A 10,447-nucleotide genomic window follows, 5' to 3' on the forward strand; every position below is an offset into this window, starting at 1 on the left:
TGGCGGTTCGTGCCGCGGAGGTCTTCCCCAGCCGACGGCGCCAGGCGCGGGTCACCTCGCCGGTGGCGGACCGCACGGAGGTCGCGTTGGGCAACTGACCAGGGCGTGACTCTCGTGTCCAGACAGTTTCACTTGTGCAACTTTGCGCCACGCGTTGGCTTTCCTCGGCGTTGTGAAATCATGCACTCTCGGATGTTTCGGTCGTGCAAGCCCGGGTGACATGCCAACGCCAAATAGCAAAGGGATATCTTCTTTGATAGTGGTTTCGTGCGGTTCTTCCCCGCCTAATGCACTTGTCAACAAATGTTTTACCGACAACCACGCGAGCTCAGACAAGTTCACTCCATGTCCACAAATGCGCATATCAACTACTTAACTGCGCATGCGCAAAAATTTATAAGCTTTAACAAATCCTGCGCCCATAGCAAGGTTCTGTCAACGCAACATTGATGCCGCCAGAGTAAGGCGGCCCAAGTTGTGCCGGACTGTAGCTTCAGCCAACTGTGTCCTATCTCGCGCCCTGGAGCAATGAGGCTCAATGCACAGGAGCCGGTCCAGTCGTGCCAATACCGCGCCTCGCTGAACTTTGAAGCATGAAAATGTCAATGACGCAATGCGTCCGGGTGCCGTGTATTTATCAGCACCATATCTGATAGTTCCAGTGCAAACAGGCCCTGTGAAACCTGTAAACCCCGGAGCTCGGTGTAAATAGCAAAACATCGCATCGGATCATGGCTGGAGCCTTCCGTGCCTCGTGGAGTTTCCCCAGGCACATACTTCATAACAGCGCCTTCCCAACGCAGTCGGAAAATTTCTGCCTCTCCACGTGATTGTGAAATGTTGCACACTATGCCCGTCATTGCGGTGTGCTGGTATTTAGTAGCGTTCGGCACCACACGCCGGTGAAAAAGTCCTCAGATTGCAACCAACTTTGCCTCACAATGCGGCGCAATAGGCGAGGTTCGCTCCCAGCATTGGACAGTGGTGTTCTCCCAGTACGACGCCACCGTGTGTCCGCGGTGAGCTGTCCAAGTCGGCATCGCCGCTCGCGTCGATCCAGACCTCCCCTTCCGTGACTTGAGCGCACGGGACCGCAGTGTGCATCCAATTACCTCGACCCGGCGGCACTTGCTGGTCGGGGCTGCGCTCGGCGGCGGCTCTCGGACCGTGTCGGATCTAACCCCGATCCTGGCCACGTTGCGGTCGCGGCCGTGCTCCCGCGCGTGCTGCCGCCGGCAGCGCTGGCGGGTAGTTTACCTCGCGCGGCGCCGGTAACGGTCGGTACGCGGCCCGGGTGGCACCTGCAGGTATCGTACTGCTGTCGCCACTCCGTTGCGGCGGCGGCGCGGTCACGGCCGGCGGTCGGGTTCGGACTGGCGCGGCCTGTCGCGGTGGGAGCGTGACGTGTCGTAGTTGTATCCTGGTTTTAGGCGCCTGGAGAAGCCAGCAGGACCCCATATTTAAGGCGCAAGCTGCCGTGGAACGGGTCGGCTGTTGGCGGTGGTGGAGAACTGGAGCGGTATGGAGACGGTCTGAGATCTCCTGTCATGACCTGAGGTCAAACCCACGCAACGGATGAGACACGACAGGCTGTAAGGCAGGCGTTGATGGAGTGACCTGAATGCAATGTTAGGAAAGAATCGCAAAGGGCAGGTCGTGTCGCAAGCTCTGCGTCTGCAACTTTTTTCATCTGTCCGAGAGTCCAAGAAGACGCTTGATCCATAACCTGACACGTAGACGGACCCAGCGGACACCTCGAGATCACGTGGCTAGAGCGTCCGCTTGGGTAGTCTTCCACCGACAGCGGGGAACACTAAAAGCCCGTTGAACTAATGACGACGGACATTATCCGCGTCTCCGTCGCCCCGCTATCCCAGGTCACCCACCGCGGATGCGGCGCTTTTCGCCGCGGTGCCCCGGCGTGCTGAGCGGGCGGAGGCGGTGACCGCTGCCGGGGCGTTGTCGCCGTGACCCAGCGGTGTGCCGCTTCCGCCAGCTGCTCTCGCCTCGCGCCGCAAGCATGCCAGCCCATTTTTGTTGTTGTTTGCCGGCGGCTAAGTGGAAGCGGAAGGAGGCCAGCGCCGCGCCGCGGAGGGCGCCTCGTGAACCCGCGGCGCGCGCCGCGGCGCATCAGCGCCCGCGTTTTCTCGCCGCCAACAGCTGGCGGAAGCGGCAGAAGACAACGGTGCGGCGTTACCTGGAGCACGCCCGCACCGTCCGTGACGACATTCCCGGCGACGGCGACACTGGCGGGCGTTCGTCGGTCGCGCGGCGGAGGCCGGGCGTTACGCGCTGGTCGGCGGCACGCGCGCTCCGGGGCCGCCGGTGGTGCAACCTCCACGGGTCTGTTGCGGGGTCGGTCGCGATAGTCGCGGGTGGGCGGGCGCCGGGGTCACGTTGCTCTGACGAGGTCAGTGTTCGGGGCTCGCCCTCGCCGCATCGGCGCCCGCCTGTCCACGAGCGGGCAGGCAGCAGCAAGCCGACCACCGTCACGCGGTCCCGTCACGTTCGCGGGGCATACAGATTTTCCGTTGATCTTTGAATGCGAGGAGGAATGTAGGGGATGTCCTAGAGCAGGACGGGGTTCATGGCCGTTAACTTGGTCACCGCGAAGATGGCTTCAAAACATTTTAGTTGCTCCGTCAAAACCTTTGGACCCTTCGCTTTCTCTATGTCGGCGTCCTGGCATTTAGTCATTGTAGGCTGCCCTAAGGTGGCCTTAAAAGCGTACCGTTGTAGGAGACACGTTTGTCCGAGTGCGTAACCCTTCATTTTCTCCAAGTGTCAAGTAGCCCGTGGCTGGGTTTGATTGGTCGACAAAACACACTTTTCACTGCATGATTGTGGTCCGGTTTTTCAGCTTGTTTTTGTTAGCAAGGGTATTTGTCCGATGGAAAGTTTTTTTCATGTTAATGGTAACTACATCGAATATATTAGAATGGACGCCCCAGAACAATGCAGGTCCAGTGACAATTCCGGTCAGCATTTTTACATGCCATCCGCCAGTTGCTTCTGAACCGTCTTGAGAGAACCGTGGACACAACATTCAGCACGACAAACAGCGACGTTCTCGCGACATTCTGTAAACACTCCCTCGCGACACTCGATTAACACCCGCAAGACGGATGCTATTTTGGGCGGAATCAGGTACGTGTTCACAAGCCTGAGCGTTCCCGGGCTCGGTGCCAGCATCGGCCTCGAAAACCCATGGAAAAAGGACCGGATTCCCCATATCACTGCCGGCTGAACCACTTCAGTACCGAAGCACCACAGCGTGCAATTCACGCGCGGTTCACGAACACTCCCTTGGATACTGTGTGCGACACTTCGATTACACGGTTGCTGCTGTTAGCTGTTAGCTGCTGTTAGCTGCAGCCGAACTCACCTTGCGGCGTCACGTTACCGAAATGCCGAGGATTCGCTATCGATTTCTGTTCGACTATCAGTCCTGTTTCGACCAGCGCCATATTTCTCTATCGATTGCGCGCGATCGTGTGTCGTCGAGCTTTCGTCGATTGCGCACGCCCTGGCTGAGTCCGACCTCGCCTCGTTACCGAACGGTGACGGCAGATGCCCGTCGCCGGGCGCCATGCGGCCGAACAGTTACCTCACGGGTGGCGGCGAAGGGCGCCGTTCGCCTGCCTTTCGCCGGCGGAGGAGTGCCCCGGGCGTCCCTGTTGTGCCGGCGGCGTCCTCCACGCAGACGGCAGCTGCCGGACAGGCGATGGCGTCCCGCACTGAGTAGATTGTGCTACGGTAGATGGCACGCTCGGCGTCGGATGGGGAGGGACGGCAGTGGCGGTGACTGGCGATCTGAGGACAGGAGACAGGCGATCTGGGGACGGGGAAGGGCAGGTCCTCAGAATGAAATGTGGCCGTTGTCAGGAAACAGTGGATCTGGGGACCGGAGATGGTGGCCGGGATAGTTGGAGATGAGGGCCCTCATACACGGCTGTAACGAGTGGATCTGGGGACCGGAGATGGTGGCCGGGATAGTTGGAGATGAGGGCCCTCATACACGGCTGTAACGAGTGGATCTGGGGACCGGAGATGGTGGCCGGGATAGTTGGAGATATGAGGGCCCTCATACACGGCTGTAACGAGTGGATCTGGGGACCGGAGATGGCGGCCGGGATAGTTGGAGATGAGGGCCCTCATACACGGCTGTAACGAGTGGATCTGGGGACCGGAGATGGTGGCCGGGATAGTTGGAGATGAGGGCCCTCATACACGGCTGTAACGCACGCTGGCTAATTGTGTGCGTTAAAGTTCGGTTGATATGGCTTCGTGTCGTTACGTAATGGTCGGTTGAAGATACGTTTGAAGGCAGTCACCCTGCGTTTTCCGTCTAGCGGTCCTGCTGAGAATGGGAGATCCGTGCCCTGCTGGGCACGTAACTAGTCAACGATGTGATTTAACAGATATGTCGGTCGATGCACGCCAGCATGAGTGACATAAAAGCAGTCCAACGGATTGGCAGAACAGCGAAACAACAACTCACACGCTATTGGCGGAGATCCCGAGGCATACTGCTACCAAATGATACATAACAAGGACGCACTACACATTTTGCACAAACATGCTCTTGGCATACTGCTGCTCTAAGAAGGAAGCTCCGACAAGTGGACTCAGAGGTGAGTGGTACCAAAGTAGTGCCACTCAACAGCGTCCCGAATCTATCAATATCCGTCACATCTTCATCTCGCCCGTCTAACTCCCAACAAGACTGTTCACACAATTTTCTCCTGTTTCTCCAGCTGAGGGCGCAGTCGAAAGTGAATCTGAGGCGCCCCAGTCGCTGCCAGTGGTGGAGCACCGACACGCGGCCGCGTTCCGGCAGCTCCCCCGGCGTTCCGCCCGCTCCGTTCCAGCCGCCCATTCCCCGGACGGACTGTGATAACTGCAGCTAAGCCAGTTCCTATTCACCCGCCCCCGCGCGACGTCCATGAGCCCTCAACCCCCCCCCCCCCCCCTTTCCTCGCGCTGAACAGACTTCCTCTGACGACCGAGAGCAGACCCGCTCCAACTGCCGTAACGGGCGGCGCTTTGTTCGCTTATACGCTTATACGGCGTACACCAGCCGCTGTGCGTGCGTCAGGAGGCTGAGTGGGCGTCGGCACCACGTCTGCCAGCCGTCCCTTTGTTTCCAGGACCGCGAGATGTGCGGACCGCCGACCCAGCGCGATCCAAGCGCCCCCACCGGCGGAAACCGCCAGTGGCGCTGCGCCGCGGAGAGACCGCGCAACTGGGGCGCTTCATCGGGTCACACGCAGCGCAGCGCTGCAGGACGTGCGCGGACGAGTGTTACGCAGGGGACCGTTGCGGGAGGCCACTGTTGGCACTGTTCCAGCTTCGTTTCTGGTCGGAATGTTTGTTGCGTGGACGGTTCTGTCTTTTTGCTGTTTAACTTAGACTCAGGGGTGCCGGCAAGATTCCTTTTGCGATTGTTATCTTCACAGCTGCAAAATTTGCGGCGAGGTTGTGCAAGCCATGGTTGACAGGCGTTGATTCCACCTTTGTTCGATGATGCGAATCGCCGCGTCAATCGCTGCCGAACAGCGATGTAAGCGGGACCCGCTACTTTCACGACATCGGGGAGCAGGTACTGCTAGAGCCGTTAGCAGGGCACGGGGCTGCGACGCCGGACTGGGCAGGGGACTGGCTGCGACGCTAGACTGGGCAGTGGACGGGCTGCGACGCTAGGCTGGGCAGGGGACGGGGCTGCGACGCTAGACCGGGCAGGGGACGGGTCTGCGACGCCGGACTGACAGGGACGGAGCTGCGACGCTAGACTGGGCAGGGGACGGGTCTGCAACGCCGGACTGACAGGGGACGGGGCTGCGACGCTAGACTGGGCAGGGGACGGAGCTGCGACGCTAGACTGGGCAGGGGAAGGGGCTGCGACCCGGACTGGGCGGGGACAGAGTTGCGACGCCGGACTGAGCCGGTTGATAGCGTCCGTATCGCCTTATCCTGACAGGTATGCTTATCCATCCGGAGACAGATGGCTTTATTTACACAACGCCTGAGTGGTGCACACATCCTGGTTGTCTGCAAAGCACTGTGAACTTCTGTTTTGCGCTCTGTAAATCTGGGTGCGCTCTGCGAATCAAAGACCTGCGCGTATGATGCGCTCGCAGGATGAGAGACCTTTGACGTCACCTACACTGCCGGAAGCCACCCAACCAGGCTGCATCTCTTACATCACAAGTAAATCAACGGAGCTACGGTACCTCGCAGTTTATGCCACCACCGCAGGCGCCCGTGCGTTAAACCCGGGGCGTGCCGGGCCACCGAAAGCCCGCGACCAGCGTCAGCCGCTCGGGCTGCTATGCGTATCCATATCGCTATAGATGCGTATTCATATCGCTATAGATGCGTATTCATATCGCTATAGATGTCTGTCTATATCGCTATAGATGCGTATCCATATTGCTATAGATGCGTGTTCATATCGCTATAGATGCGTGTTCATATTGCTATAGATGCGTATTCACATCGCTATAGATGCGTGTTCTTATCGCGATAGATGCATATCCATATCGCTATAAATGCATGTTCTTATCGCTATAGGTGCGTATCCATATCGCTATAAATGCGTGTTCATATCACTATAGATGCGTATTCATGTCGCCATAGATGCGTATTCATATCGCTATATACGCGTGTTCTTATCGCTAAAGGTGCATATCCATATCGCTATAAATGCGTGTTCATATCGCTGTAGATGCCTATTCATATCGCTATAGATGCGTAGTCATATCGTTATAGATGCGTATTCGTATCTCTATAGATATGAGTTCATATCGCTATAGATGCATGTTCATATCGCTTTAGATGCCTATCCATATCGCTGTGAATGCATATCCATATCACTATGACTGCGGCGCGTCTGGGAAACTAGAGGTACATGGTTCGATTCTCCGCGGTGCCCGCCCTTCTTGCCAGGGTGAGAGGCAGGCGACGCAATAAAGCCCCAGCTGCTGAGTGTGTCGAAAAACCCAATAACACACATATCGCTGTGAGTGCGTATCCATATCCTCAGCGGGAACTAGGCTATTTAGTAACCACGATTTAACCACGATCCTTTGTTGCTGATGCCACTGAACCTCACGTTGACCGATGACACGCCTCCCAGCATCGGCCAATAACCGAAGACTATCTGCTGATTTTTTGCGGCGCTCACAAGCACGTCACCGGTGCCAGCTCACGCCAACAATTGAGTCAGCGTCAGTCCCAACTTCGTGATCCTACGCCTCAGGTTCGATCTTTATCGCAAACGAATGATGGTTCATGCCCGTCGCATGCGACTTTGACGACAGTCGGGTCTGGTACATACGAAGACATTGCGTTGGCAAATGTGGCAAACAACACGACGCTGATAAACACCATTCAGAAAACTGTGAAATAGAAGGCATATGGCGAATCGGTCCGTGTTGGGATTTTTACCGGCTGTGTAGGTATAGAAAGGCAAGCACGGAGCCATTCCATGTCGATGCTGCATCGATTTAACTTTTTAGACGTACTGGTGGGACATGACATCAAAGCATTTTGATGCGACTAAAAACATCAGGCTGGAGATCCCGCTGGTATCCATCGCACCCTGCATTCTATCATTAATCATAGCTAGTGCTGTCTCGAACGCTCGCGTGGAAAGCCTTGCTGAGCGTTAGCAAGTACAATGTGGCTCGTTATTTTTTCGGCGAGATGACTCTATACTATGCATTCAGCGATCTCCACGGTACCGAGTAAAACAGATGTTGGCCGGGTTTTACAAGGTCTTGTCTTTAGGGATTACCGAAACTGAGGCATGCTTCCACGAAACGGAAACGCTGGTTACCGGTTACTACACTGCTGTTAATGCCATGTCACACATGACAAATGCCCTAGAAGAAAAAACACGCCTAACAAGACCGGGCACTGACGCCATTGGACTCATAACTTCTGATGATTCTAAGTAAAATGTCCCATAGCACTTCAAATGTTACCGGCTGCACCCAAAACGGACGTGACAGCAGAGGCGGGACGGGAGCGCTCGGGCTCCGCACTGGACTGGCTATCGTCAGACGTCCCTCTCCTCCCGCCTCCGCCACCCCTCGCCCCGCTGACCACCCAGCCCTTCAGGCGGCGTGTGTCTGACGGCAAGGCCAGGGCTGGCCGCGGCTACCCCCCCCCCCCCCCCCCCCCGGCGCTGTTTGCTGTCGGCGCGGGCGGGTCTCCCGGAACAAAGCGACTCCCTGGCCGGCGACAGCAGCTCCGCTGACGTCAGCGGCTCCGCTGACCGCAACAGTCCAGGGGGCCGACGCCGGGGCCAAGCCAAGGCACCCGCCGACGCGTCCATGACTGGCAGACAGCGGAGGTATTGATGCCGTCAGGGTTTCGCCCGCAGAGGTGGCGTCCCGGGTGGCGGTGTGGAACTATAGCCTAAATGGTCCCGTCATGGCTGCGCGAGCTAATACCGCGCACACGAGAGGCCTGGCAGTGGCATGTGGGTGGTCGTAAATGCCGCGTTGCAATGTCGCAATGCCGTGCACGAGAGCCGCCCAGCATTTACAGGCCGGAACAAAGAAACTACGAACGCTTCCTGAAACGGCGAACTTGACGGGGTTTTCGTGAACTTCCGAGCACAGTGGCATTGCCCGTTTGGAGCCCTCAGTCAATACGTCCGCGGACGTCCCGCCGACGAAGCGAAGGTTTGGGTGCAATTTGGTGGGTTTTACACTGGCGATTGCGTCCCATATTCAAGCTGTTCGTGTTGTGCGGATGTTACACTATCTGTGTGAACGGTATAAGCCATGCTTTGGGTTTAACGTTGTTTATATTTTCATTATTATTTTTGTAGACAAGCAATATTTTCGAAATGGGACATTCCATGCTTGATCGTTATGCTTAATTCCATGCCCAAGCCTTCCGTCGAAGAAAGATAATGTTTCAGATCTCTTGAATCGTCCGGGTTGTGTCATGGGTCCTGTAACATAGTGTGCTTAGGAAACAACAGCTGTCGGTTGTTATTATACTTTAAAATTGGTAATGAACGGCGATATGGCTGACAACTAGCTGACATGTGGCACACTTACCTTTGCACTACCTTAGATTGATGTTTAGGATAGCGCTGCGTACTCTTTACTTCGTGTTGCAGAGCAAACGTAGCAGAAAACAATGGTGAGGTCACCTGTCAACAATGAAAGTGGATTTATGCTTCGTTACATCATGGAGCGCAAGCCCTCTGGCAAACGAGCAAGCACAAACAGCGGACACAAGCTCTCACGTAGCATTATTCCCACCACATGAAGTTGGCCACCCTTCGTGAATCAAAACAAAACCGGATTTTCCGCAGAAGTCTCGCGAAAGCTGTACAAATATTGCTTTTATTCCCGACCATACGACGGCATGCACCTGTTACAGCACCTGTTTTGCCGAATGGAGCTACTACTAAAGACGTGATATTTCTGCGATCCTGCAGTTTAACCCAAACGCCCAATTCGAGGGATAACCTCCGGCTATGTCGATTGAGCTTGAATCTGAAGGGAGTAGAGAAACTTCGAGGCATTTTGCAACGATATCTGTTGCTGTTTCTTCATTTTAGGCTGGATAAAGTTTGTCAGTGAAGGAAGTCTGGTTGCAATCAGAGCGGGAGCGCACAGCACGCTGAAAGTGAACGGTGTTGTACCGCTAACGATTATGACCTATTGTAAAACGTGCGTACCATCCGTTCCAATGGTTCCCATAAAAGGTGGCCTCTTTGAAGTTCTGAACTAACTATACGGTTGTCTTGCATTCAGCCTAGTCCCAGTCATGTGGGGATCAATAGATGGATACGGAGGCTGTTTTTGCCGACAGCACTCTCTCCCATTGGGAGTGTTGAGGGACGTGCCAGATTCACATACGATCGAACAACGTGTCGCGCGGAGCGATCAGAACAGTCTGTTTCACGGGTCCATTAGAGCAGCCGGTGCGTCTCCCGGAGCGGCTGAAGCAGACGGTGTGTCTCCCGGAGCGGCCGAAGCAGACGGCGTGTCTCTCGAAGCGGCCGAAGCAGACGGCTTATCTCTCGAAGCGGCCAAAGCAGACGGCGTGTCTCTCGAAGCGGCAGGAGCAGACAGTGTCCTCCGCCGGGGCGACACCTGCCTACCTGCCACAGTGCCGAAGGCACCTGCCTCGCGGAGCGATTTGAGCGGATGGTGTTGTCTTCGCAAACCATCGGCTGGTCCGTTTCTGCCCGGTAAATGGCGCACGGGGCGTGAAGGCCGTCATTACGCATATGGAAATCTTGCCTCTCGGCGGCAATTACGACAACGAGATTTATGTGGCCAGCGGGTAGGGAGCGGCCATGAGGCGGCTATGGGATCGCTTCCCGCGGGAAGTCATAAACAAGGAGGCCGTACGCGAGGAAGGTTACGCCCACGGGGACGGTATAGTCTGCAGGAAGTGCTGTCACAGAGCGTGC

At 56.3% G+C, this 10,447-nt stretch overlaps 1 protein-coding gene across 1 annotated transcript in view; it reads left to right on the forward strand.

Annotated features, from left to right (window-relative positions):
* Nucleotides 1-10,447, forward strand: part of LOC119100225 (proline-rich protein 36) — a 48,993-nt gene that overhangs the window by 3,027 nt on the left and 35,519 nt on the right. The window lies entirely within an intron of this gene.

The sequence above is a fragment of the Pollicipes pollicipes genome, unplaced genomic scaffold (genome assembly GCF_011947565.3).
Source record: "Pollicipes pollicipes isolate AB1234 unplaced genomic scaffold, Ppol_2.1 Scaffold_4881;HRSCAF=5763_pilon_pilon_pilon, whole genome shotgun sequence".
In the NCBI taxonomy this organism is placed as follows: Eukaryota; Metazoa; Arthropoda; class Thecostraca; order Pollicipedomorpha; family Pollicipedidae; genus Pollicipes; species Pollicipes pollicipes.